The sequence below is a fragment of the Schistocerca serialis genome, chromosome 1, assembly GCF_023864345.2.
Source record: "Schistocerca serialis cubense isolate TAMUIC-IGC-003099 chromosome 1, iqSchSeri2.2, whole genome shotgun sequence".
NCBI classification, from domain to species: Eukaryota; Metazoa; Arthropoda; class Insecta; order Orthoptera; family Acrididae; genus Schistocerca; species Schistocerca serialis.
Genome location: NC_064638.1, coordinates 726557156 through 726580253, shown reverse-complemented (window position 1 = coordinate 726580253; position 23098 = coordinate 726557156). Strand labels below are relative to the sequence as shown.

Genomic DNA, 23098 nt, shown 5'->3' with positions numbered 1-23098 from the left:
TGGAAGAGGATGTAGATGAAGATGAAATGGGAGATAAGATACTGCGTGAAGAGTTTGACAGAGCACTGAAAGACCTGGGTCGAAACAAGGCACCGGTAGTAGACAACATTCCATTGGAACTACTGACGGCCTTGGGAAAGCCAGTCCTGACAAAACTCTACCATCTGGTGAGCAAGATGTATGAGGCAGGCGAAATACCCTCAGACTTCAAGAAGAATATAATAATTCCAATCCCAAAGAAAGCAGGTGTTGACAGATGTGAAAATTACCGAACTATCAGTTTAATAAGTCACAGCTGCAAAATACTAACACGAATTCTCTACAGACGAATGGAAAAACTGGTAGAAGCCGACCTCGGGGAAGATCAGTTTGGATTCCGTAGAAATATTGGAACGCGTGAGGCAATACTGACCTTACGACTTATCTTAGACGAAACGTTAAGGAAAGGCAAACCTACGTTTCTGACATTTGTAGACGTAGAGAAAGCTTTTGACAATGTTGACTGGAATACTCTCCTTCAAATTCTACAGGTGTCAGGGGTAAAATACAGGGAGTGAAAGACTATTTACAATTTGTACAGAAACCAGATGGCTGATATAAGAATCGAGGGGCATGCAAGGGAAGCAGTGGTTGGGAAAGGAGTGAGACAGTCTGTATATTGAGCAAGCAGTAAAGGAAACAAAAGAAAAATTCGGATTAGGTATTAAAATCGATGGACAAGAAATAAAAACTTTGAGGTTCACCGATGACATTGTAATTCTGTCAGAGACAGCAAAGAACTTGGAAGAGCAGTTGAACGGAATGGACTGTGTCTTGAAAGGAGGATACAAGATGAACATCAACAAATGCAAAACGAGGATAATGGAATGTAGTCAGATTAAGTCGGTCGACGCTGAGGGAATTAGATTAGGAAATGAGACACTTAAAGCAGTAAAGGAGTTTTGCTATTTGGGGAGCAAAATAACTGATGATGGGCGAAGTAGAGAAGATATAATATGTAGACTGGCAATGGCAAGGAAAGCGTTTCTGAAAAAGAGAAATTTGTTAACATCGAGAGTAGATTTAAGTGTCAGGAAGTCGTTTCTGGTAGTATTTGTATGGAGTGTATCCATGTATGGAAATGAAACATGGACGATAAATAGTTTAGACAAGAAGAGAATAGAAGCTTTCGAAATGTGGTGCTGCAGAAGAATGCTGAAGATTAGATGGGTAGATCACATAACTAATGATGAAGTATTGAATAGAATTGGGGAGAAGAGGAGTTTGTGGCACAACTTGACAAAAAGAAGGGAACGGTTGGTAGGACATGTTCTGAGGCATCACGGGATCATCGAGTTAGTATTGAGGGGCAGCGTGGAGGGTAAAAATCGTAGAGGGAGACCAAAAGATGAATATACTAAGCAGATTCAGAAGGATGTAGGTGGCAGTAGTTACTTAGAGATGAAGAAGCTTGCACAGGATAGAGCACCATGGAGCGCTGCACCAAACCAGCCTCAGGACTGAAGACTACAGCAACAACATCATGATGTAAAGTATGGAAAAGTTATCCTGGCAGGTACGACAGCTTTGCCGATGATATAACACCAGAAAGTCTTGATAAACACCAACATTAAGCATTACAGAGACTGTTTTGTTAGAAAGGAAGAAGAAAAAATGGTTCAAATGGCTCTGAGCACTATGCGACTTAACTTCTGAGGTTATCAGTCGCCTAGAACTTAGAACTAATTAAACCTAACTAACCTAAGGACATCACACACATCCATGCCCGAGGCAGGATTCGAACCTGCGACCGGAGCGGTCTCTCGGTTCCAGACTGCAGCGCCTAGAACCGCACGGCCACTCCGGCCGGCGGAAGAAGAAAGAAAGGTCATCTTTAGTTATTTGCCAAACATCTAAGTAATAATTGCAATTTAATACCATGAAAGTTAAGTCCAAAGAAATGTCGGTCAGAAATAACTTTTATGTGGAAGAGAGTTGTATATGCAACGAAGAAATTCAATGCGTCTACAATAGTCATTCACGGAAAAAGTAAGTCGCTTGCTAGCTATCGTGTTATCAAGTCATACGAGAGCAGCTCTTGCCATAGTTGAGCGAACGGAGTGCGACGACGTTGTTTTACTTTCAAGAGTCGTTGTTGCGTGACATAGACGCACGGATGTTGTGAACTGATATTCAGACTAGAGACTTGAACCGAGATAGTATGCTGACTGTGTATACCGAGTTGTTGGACTTCATTAACGGAAGCAGGCAATATTGGACTCAACATTCATATAAAGTGAACTTATAGAAAGGAATGGACAAAGTTTCAAAAGACTGTAATACACGTTTAGTCTCGAGTAGGAGACTAAGAAGAAGAAACAAATACGCCGAGGGTTAAAGCGGTCGTAATTGTCACGATACTTGAAACTAACAGAACTGCCAGTGCTAATTAACAGTGTGTGCGTGTGACATGATGTTTATAAAGTATTTAGCGAAAAGGAACAATAAAATTGTTCATCAAAAGTGGAAATTCAGCGTGTCGCTTCCATCATCCTATGAATAATTGGTAATTGCTCATCAAACGTTAATGAACAGTGACTATTTAACTTGGAAGTAAATTCGTGGACTGCTAGTTGTGACAAGGAAGGTTTGGACATACATAATATTACGACGCAAGATAATTAAGACATTTTAAGAACTATCTGTGGATCTCGCGTCATATAGAGCGAACAATTTTACTTAGCAACGAACAAACAACGACCAATACGATCTCCAATTGAACTTTTCCCTCGCTTTTGGTGATGTGGACGATGCGCATGAGGGAAGGTTCATCAGTTACTGCACTAAAGTGTTAATCGGGCACATAATAATTCAACTTCAAACTACAAGGGACAATGAGAGTGCGCAGTTCGTATTAATACGGAAACTGTGCGGACTCGCAATCAAACTTTAATCATTACGTGAGGAACGATTTCTTAAGAGCTTTTTCAGATATTGTCTCTCGTTAACCGACGGAGACATCCATCATCGCGCATCGCGTCTCGACTCCACCGACCGAGATGTAGCAGGAACAGCTCCACGGCGTGGACAACACCAGCACGCGGCGGAGAGGGGACGTCACAGTGGGCAAGATTGATGCTATTAAATTTTAAATAATCATATGAAAAAATCAGATTCAAATTCATGATGTGGAATGTTTCCCGGAACTCAGAGTAGTGATTTGTGGATCAGGTATAAGAGACTATGTTTCAATAGTGGAAACATTTTTGTCATTAGTTCTTTAACAGATTCCAAATGTTGCACGTTGAAGACTGATTTACATTTATTTGTCAGACCATTCTCACTTTTGGCTATCAATGCACCTCCTCATTATCTCAGACGTGACCCAACAGAAGCAACTGTAGCACTCAGCTCAATGACCTGTTCGTTCCATCCAGGAATTTACGAGTATCTTATAAAATGTTACCCCAAGAGCAACATCATCGACTGCACAGTCATGTAGCCGAAGTTATTTCAGTGTTTGATTCCACTTATTTGTGCCAACTGGATGTTTCTGCTGAGACATTAACAAAATTCATTTAATGTTCCGATTTAGCAGGTTTAATCTGTGTAACTCCATGTCTTTGATTGTATCACGAGCCACAGTTCCTCGTATATAATGTATTCTAAAATCGAAACGTGTATAAATTAATAAACATCACATCATGTTGTTAAACGTAAAGTTTTTTGTATTTCTGCTCAACGTATTACACACACACACACACACATACTCCGTCTTCAGGCCACGAGTGGCCTACCTGGACCATCCGACCGCCGTGTCATCCTCAGGTGATGATGCGGATAGGAGGGGCGTGGGGTCAGCACACCGCTCTCCCGATCGTTATGATGGTATTCTTGACCGAAGCCGCTACTATTCGGTCGAGTAGCTCCTCAATTGGCATAACGAGGCTGAGTGCACCCCGAAATATGGCAACAGCGCATGGCTGCTGGATGGTCACCCATCCAAGTGCCGGCCACGCCCAACAGCGCTTAACTTCGGTATTCTCACGGGAACCGGTGTATCCACTGCGGCAAGGACGTTGCCTGCTCAATGTATTAACGCTGTCTAATATACTTATACAATTAAACAGTAAAGTTACTGCTTCGGCAGAAAAATAATAAATCGAAAATAAACACTAGTGACAAAGTCCTGTTTATAGAAGTATGCAGCAACATTTGCCTCTTAGAAGTAGTCGCACTGTGTTGCAGAAACTACTTCCTAAGTTTTCCGCATTTACAGTCTCCAGCATATAGCCACTTTAGCCACACATCTGCTCGGAACTGCGCAGTAGTGGGGGAAGCGGAAGCTCTAAGCAGACTCGGCTGCAGTGGAGGAGAGCGATCGCGCTCCAGGACCGCAAATCTCGGCCAGGCCGGGCTTAGATATTTCATCGTCGTGTCTCTGTCGCGCAACATACCGCCAGTATCTCTGGTGGATTGTTCGGATTCTCTGTGTCAAGGTGGGACATAAGAATAATGGACAGAAATTAACTGAATAAATAAATAACAGAACCACGTACGCCAGAGAAATTCGAACGCTGAATACAGCTGACAGAGATTGTGACCTTTCCGTATACAGCAGCAATGGAGAGGAAGGGCGGGTATGGAGGGTGACGGGCGCCGGCATGTGGGGTCCGGTATTTACGGCGGAGCGAAATCGCGACGCGGCCGTTAAGTCGAGCGCTGGCCCTGACGGCTGGGCCTGCTCCGCGCTTCTAAATATTGGGCCACTCCGCCAGCCGCACGCGGCTCTCTGGCCAAATGAAACACCTCGTCGTATATCAGCAGCAGGGATCCCGATAGCAGCGCCGCGCGCCGTTCCTCACCAGCGTTTGGCGATGCAGGGAGCGTTTCTGGCGTTTCACATACCTCGCCCTGACGTCACATCAGTTATCGACGAGAATATTTCCGTGGGAGAGAACCAACGTTGCCGTGGAATGCGTGTATTTCGAGACCTGTCTCACCGCAGTGGAAGCTGAATCAAGTTATATATCATTAGCAGGCTAAAAATTTTCTTGATTTACCGATCTGCCTCCGTACTGAATGAATAAGGAGAGTTGCCATCGCGACGACTGGGGACTGCAGTGTCCAGATATCGATCTTCATGTAAATGGTAACTCCTGTAAATTAGTTAGCATTTTAATTCAGATGGGTTCTGGCCGTTTCAACGTTCTTTCCACCCAAATTATCAGGGTCAAGAAACCTGACCAGACATGTGGATTTGTAGTGTCCGCCGAAAAGGATAGCAGCATGAAGTAGTCCCTCCTTCACGAGATGCTAGGGATCTGTGCACTTTGGCGGCCTACCACGGTGTCATACACACAAGGCCGATTTTTTTAGTAGCCCACTTGCGTGATGGTTTCGTCACGTATCAACTGAACTGAGCAACTGACGATCGCCACTGTGTGTGTGTGTGTGCGTGAGTGTGTGTGCGCCCCCTCCCCCTCACACACACACACACACACACACACACACACACACACACACACACACACACGTAAGCGAGTCGAAGACTGCTTTGATGCAATCTTTCGCCTCAGTCTGTCACGTGCAAGCCTATTTGTCTCAACATTACTATCGCAACCTACATCCATTCGACCCTGATTACTGTGTTCAGCGCTGCTAACCCCTCTAAAACTTAATAAAAGCCAATTATACATTTAAAACATTTAAAGTATCGAGCTGAATCTGCCTTCCTCAAGCAAACAAAAAATCTTTTTGATGGTTCTCGGAGTGTAGCACATCACGTAGTGGAAAGCAGGGGCAGGTGTGAGGCGGTTCTGTTAATATTTACAGCCCTCATCCGCGTAAACTTGTCATGCTGAAAACAATCTCACAGAATGGAGGCAACACTGTGTAGTAGAATTACAAGGTCATTTCTTAGAAACGCCGTAACTCCATCTCAATGCGACACATAAGATTGAAATCTGCCGCAAAGGTGCCTAAAAATCTTCCTCTATTATGGTGCAAAAGCGTGGTGCCCTGTGGCTTCACCCCCTTGCTCGGCGAAGCTTCAAACAGCAAGATGTCGATACATGCGAACAAAATGCCTGAGTTCAGAAGTTCATGTAAGATGTAAGGTGGATTAATTATGTAACAGTGGAACCAAATTTCACCATAATTCTGTCCAACGCCACTGTGGACGTGTCACACGATGGGAAGATAATGACACCCCATCTTACCCACATTTCACACCTTCTTTTGATGCCTCTGTGATGGAGGTCAGAACCGCAACGCTCAGGGTTGAAATCAAGCATTCTTTTTATAGATGGACGAGGAAAACATTTCAGACACACCCCCTTCCCTTGGGGCTTTGGTTCCCACAACATTTGGAGGTCGAAAATGATGGGGTGCAATGCGATTACCAATAGGACGACGTCATTGACAATTTTCGACAACGCCGACACCCCACACTATTCAACGCTCCTCTAAGAACATAGTTGGCAATCAACCGTATTAAATGTGATCGCATTACTTTGGAGTGCAATTTTTGACATGTTGTTGTTGTTGTTGTGGTCTTCAGTCCAGAGACTGGTTTGATGCAGCTCTCCATGCTACTCTATCCTGTGCAAGCCTCTTTACCTCCCAGTACTTACTGCAACCTACATCTTCTGAATCTGTTTAGTGTATTCATCTCTCGGTCTCCCTCTACGATTTTTACCCTCCACGCTGCCCTCCAGTACTAAATTGGTGATCCCTTGATGCCTCAGGAACTATCCTACCAACCGATCCCTTCTTCTAGTCACGTTGTGCCACAAACTTCTCTTCTGCCCAATTCTATCGAATACTTCCTCATTAGTTATGTGATCTACCCATCTAATCTTCAGCATTCTTCTGTAGCACCACATTTCGAAAGCTTCTATTCTCTTCTTGTCCAAACTATTTATCGTCCACGTTTCACTTCCATATATGGCCACACTCCAAACAAATACTTTCAGAAACTACTTCCTGACACTTAAATCTATACTCGATGCTAACAAATTTCTCTTCTACAGAAACACTTTCCTTGCCATTGCCAGTCTACATTTTATATCCCCTCTACTTCGACCATCATCAGTTACACTCCTGGAAATTGAAATAAGAACACCGTGAATTCATTGTCCCAGGAAGGGGAAACTTTATTGACACATTCCTGGGGTCAGATACATCACATGATCACACTGACAGAACCACAGGCACATAGACACAGGCAACAGAGCATGCACAATGTCGGCACTAGTACAGTGTATATCCACCTTTCGCAGCAATGCAGGCTGCTATTCTCCCATGGAGACGATCGTAGAGATGCTGGATGTAGTCCTGTGGAACGGCTTGCCATGCCATTTCCACCTGGCGCCTCAGTTGGACCAGCGTTCGTGCTGGACGTGCAGACCGCGTGGGATCCTACGGTCTTGGCGTGCATCCGTGCGTCGCTGCGGTCCGGTCCCAGGTCGACGGGCACGTGCACCTTCCGCCGACCACTGGCGACAACATCGATGTACTGTGGAGACCTCACGCCCCACGTGTTGAGCAATTCGGCGCTACGTCCACCCGGCCTCCCTTATGCCCACTATACGCCCTCGCTCAAAGTCCGTCAACTGCACATACGGTTCACGTCCACGCTGTCGCGGCATGCTACCAGTGTTAGACTGCGATGGAGCTCCGTATGCCACGGCAAACTGGCTGACACTGACGGCGGCGGTGCACAAATGCTGCGCAGCTAGCGCCATTCGACGGCCAACACCGCGGTTCCTGGTGTGTCCGCTGTGCCGTGCGTGTGATCATTGCTTGTACAGCCCTCTCGCAGTGTCCGGAGCAAGTATGGTGGGTCTGACACACCGGTGTCAATGTGTTCTTTTTTCCATTTCCAGGAGTGTATTTTGCTCCCCAAATAGCAAAACTCCTTTACTACTTTAAGCGTCTCATTTCCTAATATAATACCCTCAGCGTCACCCGATTTAATTCGACTACATTCCATTATCCTCGTTTTGCTTTTTTTGATGTTCATCTTATATTCTCCTTTAAAGACACTGTCCATTCTGTTCAACTACTCTTCCAAGTCCTTTGCTGTCTCTGACAGAATTACAATGTCATCGGCGAACCTCAAAGTTTTTATTTCTTGTCCATGGATTTTAATACCTACTCCGAATTTTTCTTTTGTTTCCTTTACTGCTTGCTCAATATACAGATCGAATAACATCGGGGATAGGCTACAACCTTGTCTCACTCCCTTCCCAACCACTGCTTCTCTTTTATGCCCCTCGACTCTTATAACTGCCATCTGCTTTCTGTACGAATTGTAAATAGCCTTTCGCTCCCTGTATTTTAGCCCTGCCACCTAGTAATCAGTGACTGGCTATCTCTGTACATTTACATTTTTCATGTGCCCATCAAAGGTATGTAGGTGGTGCCGCGGATGTTGTTCTGGGAGGGGAGCTCTTTGAGGGGTAAAAAGAAAATTGTAAACTTGTGATAAGATCTTATGGAGCAAACGTCTGAGGTCATCGGTGCCTAAGCTTGCGCACTACTTCATGTAACTAAAACTAACTTACGCTAAGGACAACACACACATCCGTGCCCGAGGGAGAAGACTCGAACCTGCGACTTGGGGAGCCGCGCGGACCATGACAGGGCGCCCTGGACCGCGCGGCCCCACGATGCCCTTTGAAATGGGTTGAATAGTCTGTGTGTATGTGGGGCGGGGGGGAGGGGGGGGGGGGTGTGAGGGGGTCAGAAATGTAAAAGGTTGTCAAGAGCGTCTTCTTGTTGCTCACCAGTCCGCAGCTCGTGGTCGTGCGGTAGCGTTCTCGCTTCCCGCGCCCGGGTTCCCAGGTTCGATTCCCGGCGGGGTCAGGAATTTTCTCTGCCTCGTGATGACTGGGTGTTGTGTGCTGTCCTTAGGTTAGTTAGGTTTAAGTAGTTCTAAGTTCTAGGGGACTGATGACCGTAGATGTTAAGTCCCATAGTGCTCAGAGCCATTTGAACCATTTGTTGCTGACTGCACTCAACTCCCTAAGGAAGGGATCACTTCATTGAAGCTTTTTCGCATCGATACTGAGCGACGTTGCGTATCACATGTTTTCTTCGTGTGAAACGTCCATTGCGGCGTTGGGCAGAATTGTGGAAGTTGCTGCCAACATGACATCATTAACCACCTTACACCTTACCTGAACTTCCGACCTGTGGACTTTCTTTCTCATCTGTCGACACCTTCATGTCTGAAGCATCGCCGAAGTAGGGGGACAAGGTTCGCGTCAGCGCACGTTGCATTGTTGCCAAATTTATTCAAGATGACGGCAATGACCGCATCCAAGATGGCGGCCTGTAGACTTCGCAACAGCGCATGACTTCATCCAAGATGGCGGCCTTTGGCGGGAAAATAGGTCAATTGTGCTACGTCCACTAACCTAACCTCAAGAAAATATGGCGGGAAGTTTGAATTTTGGCGGGAAAATAGTCCAATTGTGCTACGTCCACTAACCTAAGCCTCCAGAAGAAAAAAAAAATAGCGGGAAATTTTAATTCCAACAGGATAATGCACGAATGCAAAGACCGTACTTGTCTTTATTATTATCATTTATTATCATTCATTATCATTTATTATTATAGGCCTACCTCCACTAGAAAATTGCGCCAAATTCAGATTACAACACGATATTCTCTTGAAAACTGTACTTCTATGTATTATTATCATTTATTATTTATTCAAGATGTCTGATTTTCTCGGTGAGAAAGCCATTCTCCTTACATCCATAACAAAAATCTATCACAAGTTCAAATCCCCAACACTATAATTGATCACATGTACAAGCTTTCTCCGTCACTTATCTTTTTTTTTTCACTGGTAGCCTATCATAATCACGTCAAATAATAAACTGCACTTATAGTAACGTAACTCACGTTCTTTGATTTTGCAGGGCGGAAGGGACTGAAGACTTTATTTCAAGCGGTACGGTATTCACTTGCTCTCCAACACAGTCAGCACACACATCTTTGATATCGCAGTGCAGTCACCACGACGTCCGCACTCCAACTGAATTAGTTCAAATCCTCGCCACCCCCAGGCCAGCGCGCGGAGACACTGCCTACGCCTGTCATGTGAGGCGGGAGGCCACTAGTGCAGGGGGCGAGCCCAGCGATCACTCCCACATCGTAAACATGTTTTCGCTGGACACGCTGGAAGTTGTTGAGTTTGACGCCACAGCATCCCCTTGTCTGGTCACCACGTGCATTCGTCGCCTCCACACGTTTCCCAACAAAATTGTCTCCCTCGGAGCTGAATCACACAACGGTTGGCCGTTTCCCTGCAACACTTCCGGCACCACGTTCAAGCTTGTCGATGCCGATCTCACACAGCCGTTTGCCACGTGTCCCTGTGCTCGACAGTGGAATCCGCCATGACTATATAACAGCACCTTTGGACCGCACTAGAATGCCCGCTAATTGACTCGCTCTTGCGCACGCGTAATAACTGCGGCGAGCGGCACCTGAGGGTCCTGCCACAAACGGTCGACCGCGCTCGCGAGCACTTAACACCGGATACGATGTTTCCTGTCGACCGCGTGCCGTACAAAGGATACGTTTGGCGCCAGAGTTTGACGGACAGTGGAATCCACCATGACCATATAACAGCGCGTTTGCTCGTCACGAGAACGTTCGCTAGTTCACTCTCATCGCCCCGCTATATTAAATAATTCCATTTACAATTTCATATACATATTCAAACGTGTTCAACTCCCTAATTTCAACTACTTTTCGAGGACCAGACCACCACCCCCACTTCCTCCTAGGAACCAGAGTCAAGTTTGAAATCTGCCAGTAAACAAAGTTCACTTGCGCTTCCGCCACCAACCTAAGAAAATTGTTTCAAACTAAGTCACCAGCACTCAACCTCTTCCTACACGTTTCTGGTTAATGGAATGTTTTTTCTACCGAGTTGGAAACTTCCTTGACGTCACAGCGCGCGATCGAGCACGTGGCTCTGTCAGATAAAGAACGCTCTCACTAAGTTAACTGATCACCTGATTCTCATTATTCAGCCCACATGCTTCGGTTATCTAATCCAGGATCTTGGCGAAAACACACATCCGTACACATGAGCCATCGCGCGCACCTAGCTTAGTAGCTCCACAAGTGAATGTAACAAAGTCTGCATGACTATTTAATTAATCTGATCAATTAATTAACCTCTCTGATGCGGAAAACTGCCATGGCCACCTCGACTTGGAATCAATTTTCACCACTGCCACACCCACCCACCTGGACTTGAAATGAAATAGTTAAAGTCCCTACCGACCACCACGTCCTTTTACCGACCCATGTTCGTTGGCTAACATGTACTAATGCTTGCTTCCGTTTACTAACGTGCACTAATGTGTACTATCCCACATTTACTTATATCACATTCTGTCTATGCAAATAAGCCAAGCTTCAATTCTGATGGTCAGTTCGTGTTTCGCTGCCAAACACAAGAAAATCGTGGCAAACGAAGCCACTAACCTAAGTCACCTGTGATGATTCAAAATCGTCTGCTTTGCCTCTCACACACACCACGAGCGCGAGACCGCCCACTTCACAGTCTGGACCTTTATACTAGCGTCGGACGTACTCCTGTATAAATATTCTAGCTAAACTATGACCCTAATACTGTTGTTCAATCCACACGGTCTAGCACATGGCCAGAGCACACCCCCAGTACCTAAGCCGAGAACACTGCTCGCCCCATCTTTAGTTAACCGCTGAGAGACGGAGACATGCTGCAATCACATCCCTCGCGCTATCGTAGCTACTCACCTCAGCAATTCGATCTAACAAACCATCCAAGTAGAAAAAATAACAACCAACTCGAACTCTCTCATACTCTATATCGTCCCACAAATACTTTACGTACATTTTATTTACGCATCGAGTATACCTATCACTCTCATACAAAAAACACTCGTCCTGATATACCTGGTGTCATGTTGCACAGTCGGCAGACACGCAGACAGCTCCTAATTTCAGTGCACAATATCAAACTGCTCCTAAATAATGCAGTACACATAACTGTAAACACCATCAGTACTCATAATCTGTCCAAATAACGCACAGCAAACTAACTCAACAGACGCGCGCAATCAACCTGTCCCACATTAAGTCACACGTCCGACAGCTCTCAATTTGCTCAAAGGCCTCTGTTCGACCCTTCAAACATGACTTGATGACAGCCTCATTCACACCCAACACCTGAGAAATTCATATCACATGCACACCGAACATGACTATCCAAGCCAGGCCACGCTAGTCGTCTGTCACCGTCCTAACTCAGTGCGGTCCAACACACATGTTAAGGCCGCATTCCGTTGCTTGCCGGCCTATATGCGACACATCGCCACCTTCACGTCTGTTGTCAGAATAGCCGAGAGCGAGTTCACACACACACCGTCCGCACGCATCCCAGCACTTCTCTCCCCCCTCAATCTAAAACGATAATTTGAAAATTAAAAAAAAAAAAAAGAGCCCAGTCAACCTCTCCGAAATTGTATAGTGCCCCCAAAAATAGTTAACGCTCGCTTACGTGTTTCCTAAGCTTATTTGTAAATTCAAATTGTTACCCTAAAAGAACTTGTTCACCAAAATAATACTGAATGCGCTCCCCGCCTCCTACCTTTCCAGCTCTCAACATACGCAAATGTTCTCAACCCTCCTATATCCCAGCACAACCAATTAATCATTCTTATTCCTTCTTATCGAATTTACTGGCCTAATTTCCTAAGGACCTGTTATCGAAGTACGATCCTGCTTTTCTTTCTGATGCTTCCTGTGCTTACTTTTACAGAGATCGCTAAATTACCTCCACAGCCCCCTTCAATCTACACACACACACACACACACACACACACACACACACACACACACGGTCATCCTCTCTACTCATCCCATAACATAAGCAATAGTAACTTTACAATCCATTATATATAAACCCTACACAATGTAAGCCACATTAACTTTTCAATACCCACTACATGCCCCAATTCTCTCAATTCTTAAGGAAGCACTGTGAACCTGCTCTTTCCTTCTACACACGCCACTCTCAGCGGTAATCAGCCCTTCTGCATCAACGGACGGAAGTCCCTCTCAGAACTGTTCCACAAATTCGGCAATCGCTTCCTCTCAACACAAATGCGTTACTCTCTCTTCTTCTTCCTTGCCTGCTCGCTTTTTTTCTACAAACTTATCCAGACTCATAGACTACAAGAACACACCATTTTTTTTTTCTAAGAAGAGCATTCTTTAAACCACTGAATAACTAGAAACAAACAGACCAAAAAATTATATTCGCACTCTCGGATACCGAAGTCGTTGATCTCATTATACTTATACAGTTAAATCTTACGATCGCGGTCTCATTTGATTGGCATTCCACAATGAGCTAAGTATCGGAAATACACTCTCTTGACCGCTGTTACTCTGGAAATATCTCTGCCGTCCTTCCGACTTCCTCTCTACTCGTCACATAACATAATCAATATTAACTTTACAGTGCAGTATATACAAACGCTACACAATGTAAACCACATTAACTTCACAATACAGTATATACACATTTGACGCAAAACAGTGCACTTATCCAGTATATCTCTACAGCATACGAAATAAATATCCTATCCCTACAGCGTCTATATACAGCAATGCCCCCCAATCGTAGGAAAGCACAGTCAACCTGTTGTCTCTACAGACCCGACACTCAGAGCTAATCTTCCCTCTTACATCAGCAGACCTAAGTCACCCTCAGAACTCTTTTTCACAAATTCGGTATCGTCCCCTCCTCAGCTCAAACGCCTTACTGTCCCTCCTTCCTTATCTGTTCGCTTTTCTACAAACATCCTCAGACTCATAGACTGCAAGAACACATGTACTTTCTCCATAATATTACACCATTTTAGCTGTACTTCTCAATATCATGCACTAGGCTACACCCTACCGATCACTAGTTCATCATAATTCCCAAGATATAGACTTCAAATTAAATCTCTACAAACGCCGAACTTTATCTATGTGCAGCATGCTGTAAACCACTGACTAACTAGAAACAAACAAAGGCAAAATGATATTTCCACTCTTGAATACCAGTCTCAGTCATGTAACATTTTCGAGATCTTGGCTATAATTTACACGTCAACTAAGGTCTGTCCCGGGTCTAGAGAACAGACAAGCATGTATCCAACACACCACAATCGATCTTCACTCAGCTAAATAAAGCAAGCAAATGTGCAGAAGTAGTCAACGGAACAATCTACATCCCATCTAATAACACTCCAACCCAAATCAATCATCTTCTCACATTCTGACTTGATCACCAAAGCCGCCCAACACATAATATTACTTTGCTATTCGGTCGTCTAGAGGACATCAAAGTTCGCTCTTACAGATCCATACAACCCAACAGGTCTCCAGTTATTTATTATCATTTATTGTTAATTATTATGGTTTATTATTTATCATAATTTATATCATGTTACCTAACAAAAATGGCTCCAAGTTCAACTGTGCTTAGCTCCTATGACAACCACCTGAGCGCTCTGTCATCACGTCAGTTGATTACGCAATTACCATTATTCAAGGCGGCTGCACCCAGTGCGAAACGTGTCACCTTTCCCGAACCTGCATGCTACATTAAAATTCCAACTTGGCTTTAGTCACACCCTACACATCGTTCAGCTGATCCCATTTCCAGATCTTTGCGCATCTGATATATGCAATTTAAGTCGGAGAAAGACATATCAGTTACCTTCTGCAGCCTGTCTACAAGTAGAATGACCTCAGCTACTGCAACAGGACCTTGTCTTGACCATTCGCCTGAAATTCAAGCGCCGCCGGCGGCATGTGAAAGCCACATATCTGTCCATCTGAACAGCCGTCCACTGAGCCCCAGGACCAGCATGCCGTAGTGGGCTCTCTCTCTATACCTGCTCTCCAGCTATTGTCTAACGACATACACTGCACAGACGGATTCCTGAATAGCGCAGATCTCTATCCTCCCCTGCATCTCCAACTCGACATGTAAACAGTGTCTCCCCCAGCCAGCGAACCCATCGTCATTCACGTTGCGCTGACAATTCTGTCAAAACTCACTTTCTAAGCAAAGATGAGTATTCATTTAGAACAAATAGACAAACATAACTCCAAGCAGAAGTCATACATATGAATAAAAAGAAAAAAAAATGACCTCAATTTAGATTATCTGATATTTATTTACATGTCCTAATGATACAGTCGTAGATGAGTCGTGTCATCCACTCGCTCACTCCTTCTACACACGCTTTCACAGAACTTGTTCTAATTATATGCCACCCACCCTGTTATAATAATTTTGAACAAGCATTTACATCCCCACATACAACCCAGCTCAATAGAACATAATAATTCCTTTTTCCACAGACAGCCATATTCGGTGAACACTTAAATGTACTAAATTACGCATACATGTAATCAAATAAGCAAATACTTTTACCGACATACACGCCCTTCTCACTGAGGATAGGGCATTTAATATTACACTCCTGGAAATGGAAAAAAGAACACATTGACACCGGTGTGTCAGACCCACCATACTTGCTCCGGACACTGCGAGAGGGCTGTACAAGCAATGATCACACGCACGGCACAGCGGACACACCAGGAACCGCGGTGTTGGCCGTCGAATGGCGCTAGCTGCGCAGCATTTGTGCACCGCCGCCGTCAGTGTCAGCCAGTTTGCCGTGGCATACGGAGTTCCATAGCAGTCTTTAACACTGGTAGCATGCCGCGACAGCGTGGACGTGAACCGTATGTGTAGTTGACGGACTTTGAGCGAGGGCGTATAGTGGGCATGCGGGAGGCCGGGTGGACGTACCGCCGAATTGCTCAACACGTGGGGCGTGAGGTCTCCACAGTACATCGATGTTGTCGCCAGTGGTCGACGGAAGGTGCACGTGCCCGTCGACCTGCGACCGGACCGCAGCGACGCACGGATGCACGCCAAGACTGTAGGATCCTACGCAGTGCCGTAGGGGACCGCACCGCCACTTCCCAGCAAATTAGGGACACTGTTGCTCCTGGGGTATCGGCGAGGACCATTCGCAACCGTCTCCATGAAGCTGGGCGTGAATGGAGGGACGACTGGAGACGTGTCGTCTTCAGCGATGAGAGTCGCTTCTGCCTTGGTGCTAATGATGGTCGTATGCGTGTTTGGCGCCGTGCAGGTGAGCGCCACAATCAGGACTGCATACGACCGAGGCACACAGGGCCAACACCCGGCATCATGGTGTGGGGAGCGATCTCCTACACTGGCCGTACACCACTGGTGATCGTCGAGGGGACACTGAATAGTGCACGGTACATCCAAACCGTCATCGAACCCATCGTTCTACCATTCCTAGACCGGCAAGGGAACTTGCTGTTCCAACAGGACAATGCACGTCCGCATGTATCCCGTGCCACCCAACGTGCTCTAGAAGGTGTAAGTCAACTACCCTGGCCAGCAAGATCTCCGAATCTGTCCCCCATTGAGCATGTTTGGGACTGGATGAAGCGTCGTCTCACGCGGTCTGCACGTCCAGCACGAACGCTGGTCCAACTGAGGCGCCAGGTGGAAATGGCATGGCAAGCCGTTCCACAGGACTACATCCAGCATCTCTACGATCGTCTCCATGGGAGAATAGCAGCCTGCATTGCTGCGAAAGGTGGATATACACTGTACTAGTGCCGACATTGTGCATGCTCTGTTGCCTGTGTCTATGTGCCTGTGGTTCTGTCAGTGTGATCATGTGATGTATCTGACCCCAGGAATGTGTCAATAAAGTTTCCCCTTCCTGGGACAATGAATTCACGGTGTTCTTATTTCAATTTCCAGGAGTGTATATACTTAAACACAAACCAATGATAACCATATTCCGACGCGCACCTTGTCCTCGTAATAAAGCACACTGGCCGATCATGTGACAGCATGTTTTCCTAATTTCAATGTCATAGCTAAACCATACCTCCTCTACTTTGCAAGTATCATTGCGAGCATTGATAGATGACTGCTCAGTACGTCCATTCACACTTAATTCTCGAACACATAAAAACGGCCAAAGTATACCAGACAACAATACACATATTTCTAAGACCTCGCGCATAGTACTCGATCAATCTCTCTGCCTATGGCGGTCACAGAGCAATCTCGCCCTCTTACATTGAAAGACCATCCTCACTTCGGCATTGACCACTCTACCCCACAACGTCGCTACCCAATTAATCCTCAACTGAGCAGAGGAATATAGCTAAACTTCTCCTCTCTTGTCTGAATAGAGCTTTCGTAGGCCTAACCCCTCCAAGTGCACCACATTTCTCGAGATGTACCCAAGATTTGGAGCTTAGCACACCATATCGATCTATAGTAACAAATCTCAAAGTGCCTTAATTTAGTAGCATACAGTTAAGAAGAACAAGAACGGAGTGATATTTATACACGACGTAGTTCGACACATATTTACGTAAATCATCCAATCTATCATGTGTAAAGCACTGTAGCTGCATATGGCTAGAACGCAGGCTACATCACGTGACTAAAGCATCCAGATAGAACACTGGGAAAAATCGACCTTCGGCAACTTGTCTTTCTCCAGAATAAATGAGTCAACGTTTAAATCCTACCTAGTTACAGCTCTGTCTCAATCGATCATCCCGTACACTCTCTGTTATCCTTTAACACAGAGGTGAGTAAGTTTAGACGTGAATGATTCTCTGTCCTCAAAAGCATCAAATACAGTATTCAACTCGCATGTATCACTGCTACCTCAGTAGACATACACTATAATACGAACTCAACGAGAAAAAATTGAGTAACTTCCTTAGTCCGCTCCCTTCGATGTCGTCGTTTTCCTGCATTCATCTTGTTGCAGCATACTTGAATCCATGTACAAATTCCCCCCTGTGAACCAGAAGATAAGCAAGTACGTTCTCATTTTCACCGCATTTCGGTGTATATTAGGTTAGTTTATATCTATGCGCTAATCAGTTTTCGCATTTCTTTCGATTTTATGTCAGATCCATCCATGCAACCGCGACATAAGTTATCGTTCTGTGTTCTAAAATTGTCTCTAAATGTAATCAAGGACCAAGGAGTATCCAGTCACCTCCACATTCGGCGAGCGCTTGCTCTGTTTCCTGTATCTCTTTGTACATGCATGCCTTGCGGACGGCTCCCAGGACCGGCGGTAGAGTAGGGTTAACGTTCGAATGTGGATCCGCCGCGAGTTATATGGAGAGCGGTGTTCAGATGGAATTATTTAATACACCGGGCGTGGTGAGAGTGAATTAGCGAGCGTTCTCGCGACGAGCAAACGCGTTGTTATATGGTCATGGTGGATTCCACTGTCAGTCAAACTCTGGCGCCAAACGTATCCTTTGTACGGCACGCGGTCGACAGGAAACATCGTATCCGGTGTTAAGTGCTCGCGAGCGCGGCCGACCGTTTGTGGTGGGACCCTCAGGCGCCGCTCGCCGCAGTCTACCTGGCGCGCTGGCCGTGTGGGTGTGGGTGTGCTTGACGTCAGCAGGCCCGGGGTCGGGCTCATCCGGCCGCGCGTACGTCAGCTGCGCTCTGGAGTTTCGCTGTGTGAGCATGGAGAAGTCAGTTGGGACACACTTGCATGACCGTAATGTCTGAAATAGTCATTTTCCAGGTATCTACAGAAGGCTATGTCCGTCGCGTGTATGAAGGGTGTATGACGTAAGCGGGGCGGCAGCGCAGCGATTGTGCAGTTATTATGCGCGCGCGAGAGCGACTCAATTAGCGGGCGTTCTAGTGCGGTCCAAAGGTGCTGTTATATAGTCATGGCGGATTCCACTGTCGAGCACAGGGACAAGTGGCGAACGGCTGTGTGAGGTCGGCATCGAAAGGTTTGAACGTGGTGCCGGAAGTGTTGCAGGGAAACGACCGACCGTTGTATGATTCAGCTCCGAGGGAGACAATTTTGGCGGGAAATGTGTGGAGGCGACGAATGCACGTGGTGACCAGACAAGGGGCTGCTGTGACGTCGAACTCGACAAGTTCCAGCGTGTCCAGCAAAAACATGTTTACGACGTGGGAGTGATCGCTGGGCTCGCCCCCCGCGCTTTGGCTGGTCGCCTCACGTGATAGGCGTAGGCAGTGTCTCCGCACGCTGTCCAGCGGGTGGTGAGGATCTGAACTAATTCAGTTGGAGCGCGGACGTCGTGGTGACTGCACTGCGATATCAAAGATGTGTGTGCTGACTGTGTTGGAGAACAAGTGATGACCATACTGCCTGAAATAAAGTCTTCAGTCCCTTCCCCCCTGCAAAATCAAAGGACGTGAATTACGTTACTATAAGTGCAGTTTATTATTTGGCGTGATTATGATAGGCTACCAGTGAAAAAAAAAAAGATAAGTGATGGAGAAAGCTCATACATGTGATCAATTATGGTGTTGGGGATTTGAACTTGTGATAGATTTTTGTTATGGATGTAAGGAGAATGGCTTTCTCACCGAGAAAATCAGACATCTTGAATAAATAATAAATGATAATAATACATAGAAGTACAGTTTTCGAGAGAATATCGTGTTGTAATCTGAATTTGGCGCAATTTTCTAGTGGAGGTAGGCCTATAATAATAAATGATAATGAATGATAGAAATGATAATAATAAAGACAAGTACGGTCTTTGCATTCATGCATTATCCTGTTGGAATTCAAACTTCCCGCCAATTCTTTTTCTTCTGGAGGCTTAGGTTAGTGGACGTAGCACAATTGACCTATTTTCCCGCCAAAAGCCGCCATCTTGGATGACGTCATGCGCTGTTGCCAAGTCTACATGCCGCCAACTTGGATGACGTCATCGCCGCCATCTTGAATAAATTTGGCAACAGTGCAACGTGCGCTGACGTGAACCTTGTCCCCCTACTCGCCGAGCCTGAGGGTGAGGTCGTGCGGTGCTACGCTTTTTCACCATTACAGACGAAGTTTGTAGATACCTTTGAGCAAAATTTCACAGTTCGGCTGCGCAATTGGCGACAGTTACGAGGTTCCGAAGATGTTACTCTTTAATTGTGATGCACAGTATAATTGATAGCATAACATACAAGTATGTTGTTGGTTATTCGGGTCATAGCTCTATATTAGGACATTTCCGGTACTGTACTTAACATTGTCAAGAAGTGTCTGTTGATGCTGTAGTTACTAGTCATGTGCTCAATATGAGCGCTTTCTTATACGCTACAGGGCTTTGTAACAGCGTCTAGCTAGATGGAGTCCTGTCAGCATGGTTAGTCTCATTTCGTGTTTGAAAGTAAATATCCAATTCAAGAACAAGCTGAACAACAGTCCACTCAAACAGCACAGTAAGATGAACGGTGTGCCCTCCACCCTAGGCTCGGCAGTATCCCCTCTTTTGTTCCAACGGCATCCAGATGGCTACAGAGAAGCGAAGTATAGGAATGCCAGCTTTATTCACGCCTTTTGTTTGGTTGCCCAGTTCCAGTATTCCTCAAACTGGCTTTTCAGGCACTGTAGGTTAATCGCATCGCTTCCTTTGGCGTCTACGAATCGCAGTGTACTCTCTCATTCCCAGAGACCATTCTCAGCGTTCAGCAATGGTCTATGAAAATTTAGATCCGCCCACACAACGACCGTTCGCAAGACGTTGCTCAGTTACACGTCGCTATTCGTCTCTAGTTCAAAACACAACCGTCTTAGCGCAGTATAAAGAAGGAAGATTTGGGTTCAACACGATTACAGACGAAGTACGAACTCAGATACACAAGGATGGGGAAGGAAGTCGGATTCACTTTTCAATCAATCATCGCGATAATTGTACTAGAACGATTTAGGGGCCCCACGTAATTCTATAACTAGATGTTGAAATTCTCACTTCCCGTTAACCATTAATGCCAATATATTTAAAACAACATGCAAATAAATTAGCCATGATTCTTAAAAATTGAATAAATATCAGTTTTTAATAGTGCCTTTCCAGTAAGTCCAACGCTAGTGTGACGCCCGATGAAGGGGACAAGTGCTCAGACAATACACTGAGGGCCGGCCGTGGTGGCCGAGTGGTTCTAGGCGCTAGAGTGTGGAACCGCGCGATCGCTATGGTCGCAGGTTCGAATCTTGCCTCGGGCTTGGATGTGTGTGATGTCCTTAGGTTAGTTAGGTTTAAGTAGTTCTAAGTTCTAGGGGACTGATGACCTCAAAAATTAAGTCTCATAGTACTCAGAGCCATTTGAACCATTTTTTGAATACACTGACGGAAAAAAATAGGGCCGCGCCAAGGAGGAGTAGTGTGCCATAATCGAAAGCTGATAGGCGTATTTCTACAGATGAAAGGTGGCACTTATTAAAAGTGGCGTTATTAACAAATTTGCTCTAAATACAAGCTGTAACGGTCGTGAGCGTTATCTTTGACATTGGATTTGGCGAGTTGCCATTAGCCAAGAATGCCTTTTATGCGCAAAGACGCCATTATCAACATCTCACTGAGTTTGAACGAGGACGTGTAGTAGGGCTACGAGAAGCTGAATGTTCCTTTGAACAGGCTCTGGACGGCCACGTGGAGATGGAGGACTATCGTACTGGGCCTTACCGTTCTGGCGCATCATACTTCATCTGCAGCAGCAATTTGATAGGCAATTGGCACTACAATGACACAACAAACTGTTATCAGAACGGCTGCTTCACAGACAGCTCCAAGCCAGACGCATTCCAGTGACCCCAAACAATCGCCATTTGCGACTTCAGTGGTGTCAGGTTGGACTCATTGGATGTGTTGTCTTTTTTGTCTTTTCTGATGAAAGCTGGTTTTCTCTCTCGTTACCAGTGATGGCCGTGTGCCTGCAACCAACCTGTCTGCGTGCTAGACACACTGGACGTACGCCTGCAGTTATGGTCCGGGATGCGATTTCGTATGACAGCGGCAGCGGAAGCACTCTCTTGGTTATCCCATGCAACCTGAAAATATATTTCTGCGTCAGTCTGGTGAGTCGACCTGTTGTGCTGCCATTCATAACAGCATTCCAGGGCGTGTTTTCCAACAGGATAACGGTAGCCCACATACCTCTGTTGTGACCCAACCATACTCTACACTGTGTCAACATGTTGCCTTGGCCAGGTCGATCACAATAACTGTCTCCAATCGAGCACATTGGGACATCATTGATTGACAACTCCAGCGTCCACAAACAGTGTTCTATGCGCTACAGTCTGGAACCGCACGACCGCTACGGTCGCATGTTCGAATTCTGCCTCGGGCATGGATGTGTGTGCTGTCCTTAGGTTAGTTAGGTTTAAGTAGTTCTAAGTTCTAGGGGACTGATGACTTCAGATGTTAAGTCCCATAGTGCTCAGAGCCATATTGAACAAACAGTGTTAACTGCCCCTATATTGGCCGTCCAATTGCAACAGGCATGGAATCCCGTCCCACAAACAGACATCCGGCACTCGTACAACACAATGCATGCTCGTTCACATGCTTGCATTCAACATTCTTGCGGTTACACGGGTCACTGATATACCAGCATTTCACATTTGCAATGATTTATCTCGCGCTTATATTAACCTGTAATCTTGCAGTGTAAATCACTTACGTAGAAAAACGTTTTTAAAAATTTAATTACTTTACTAAAATTATTTTTTGATGTCGCGATTTTTTTCCGACAGTGTACTATATAAATAATTTTAATACTCATCGCGAGTGTTTGTATCTGTAGAACTGCTTCATTGTGCGAGGATGTCGGATGTTTAAACTTTATGAATTAGAGCATTGGTTATAGCGCTTGTTGAAATTGGCGCGATTTCAAAGCTGACTAGATGAGCCATGTTAGGACTTACACCCACTTGCTCCCCTCCTCGCTCCACCTCCCCCTGCGCTCTTATCGCAATTTGTTGCACATAGATTGCCGAATTCATCCTGCCGTAGTGTCACGATGTTATTAGAGTTGTCGGTAGTTGATACTTGCCATGTTGGAGGGGTAAGATGTTCATGAGGTGACTCTGACCTCCGCCTCCTGACATGGGGAAGGCCGGCCTGTCCGCAGCTCGTGGTCGTGCGGTAGCGTTCTCGCTTCCCACGCCCGAGT

The 23098-nt window shown here is 45.7% G+C and overlaps 1 pseudogene; it reads right to left on the bottom strand.

Moving 5' to 3' along the window:
* Window positions 1-3946: 3946 nt before the first annotated feature.
* On the bottom strand, window positions 3947-4063 carry LOC126425739 (5S ribosomal RNA; annotated as a pseudogene).
* Window positions 4064-23098: the final 19035 nt, after the last annotated feature.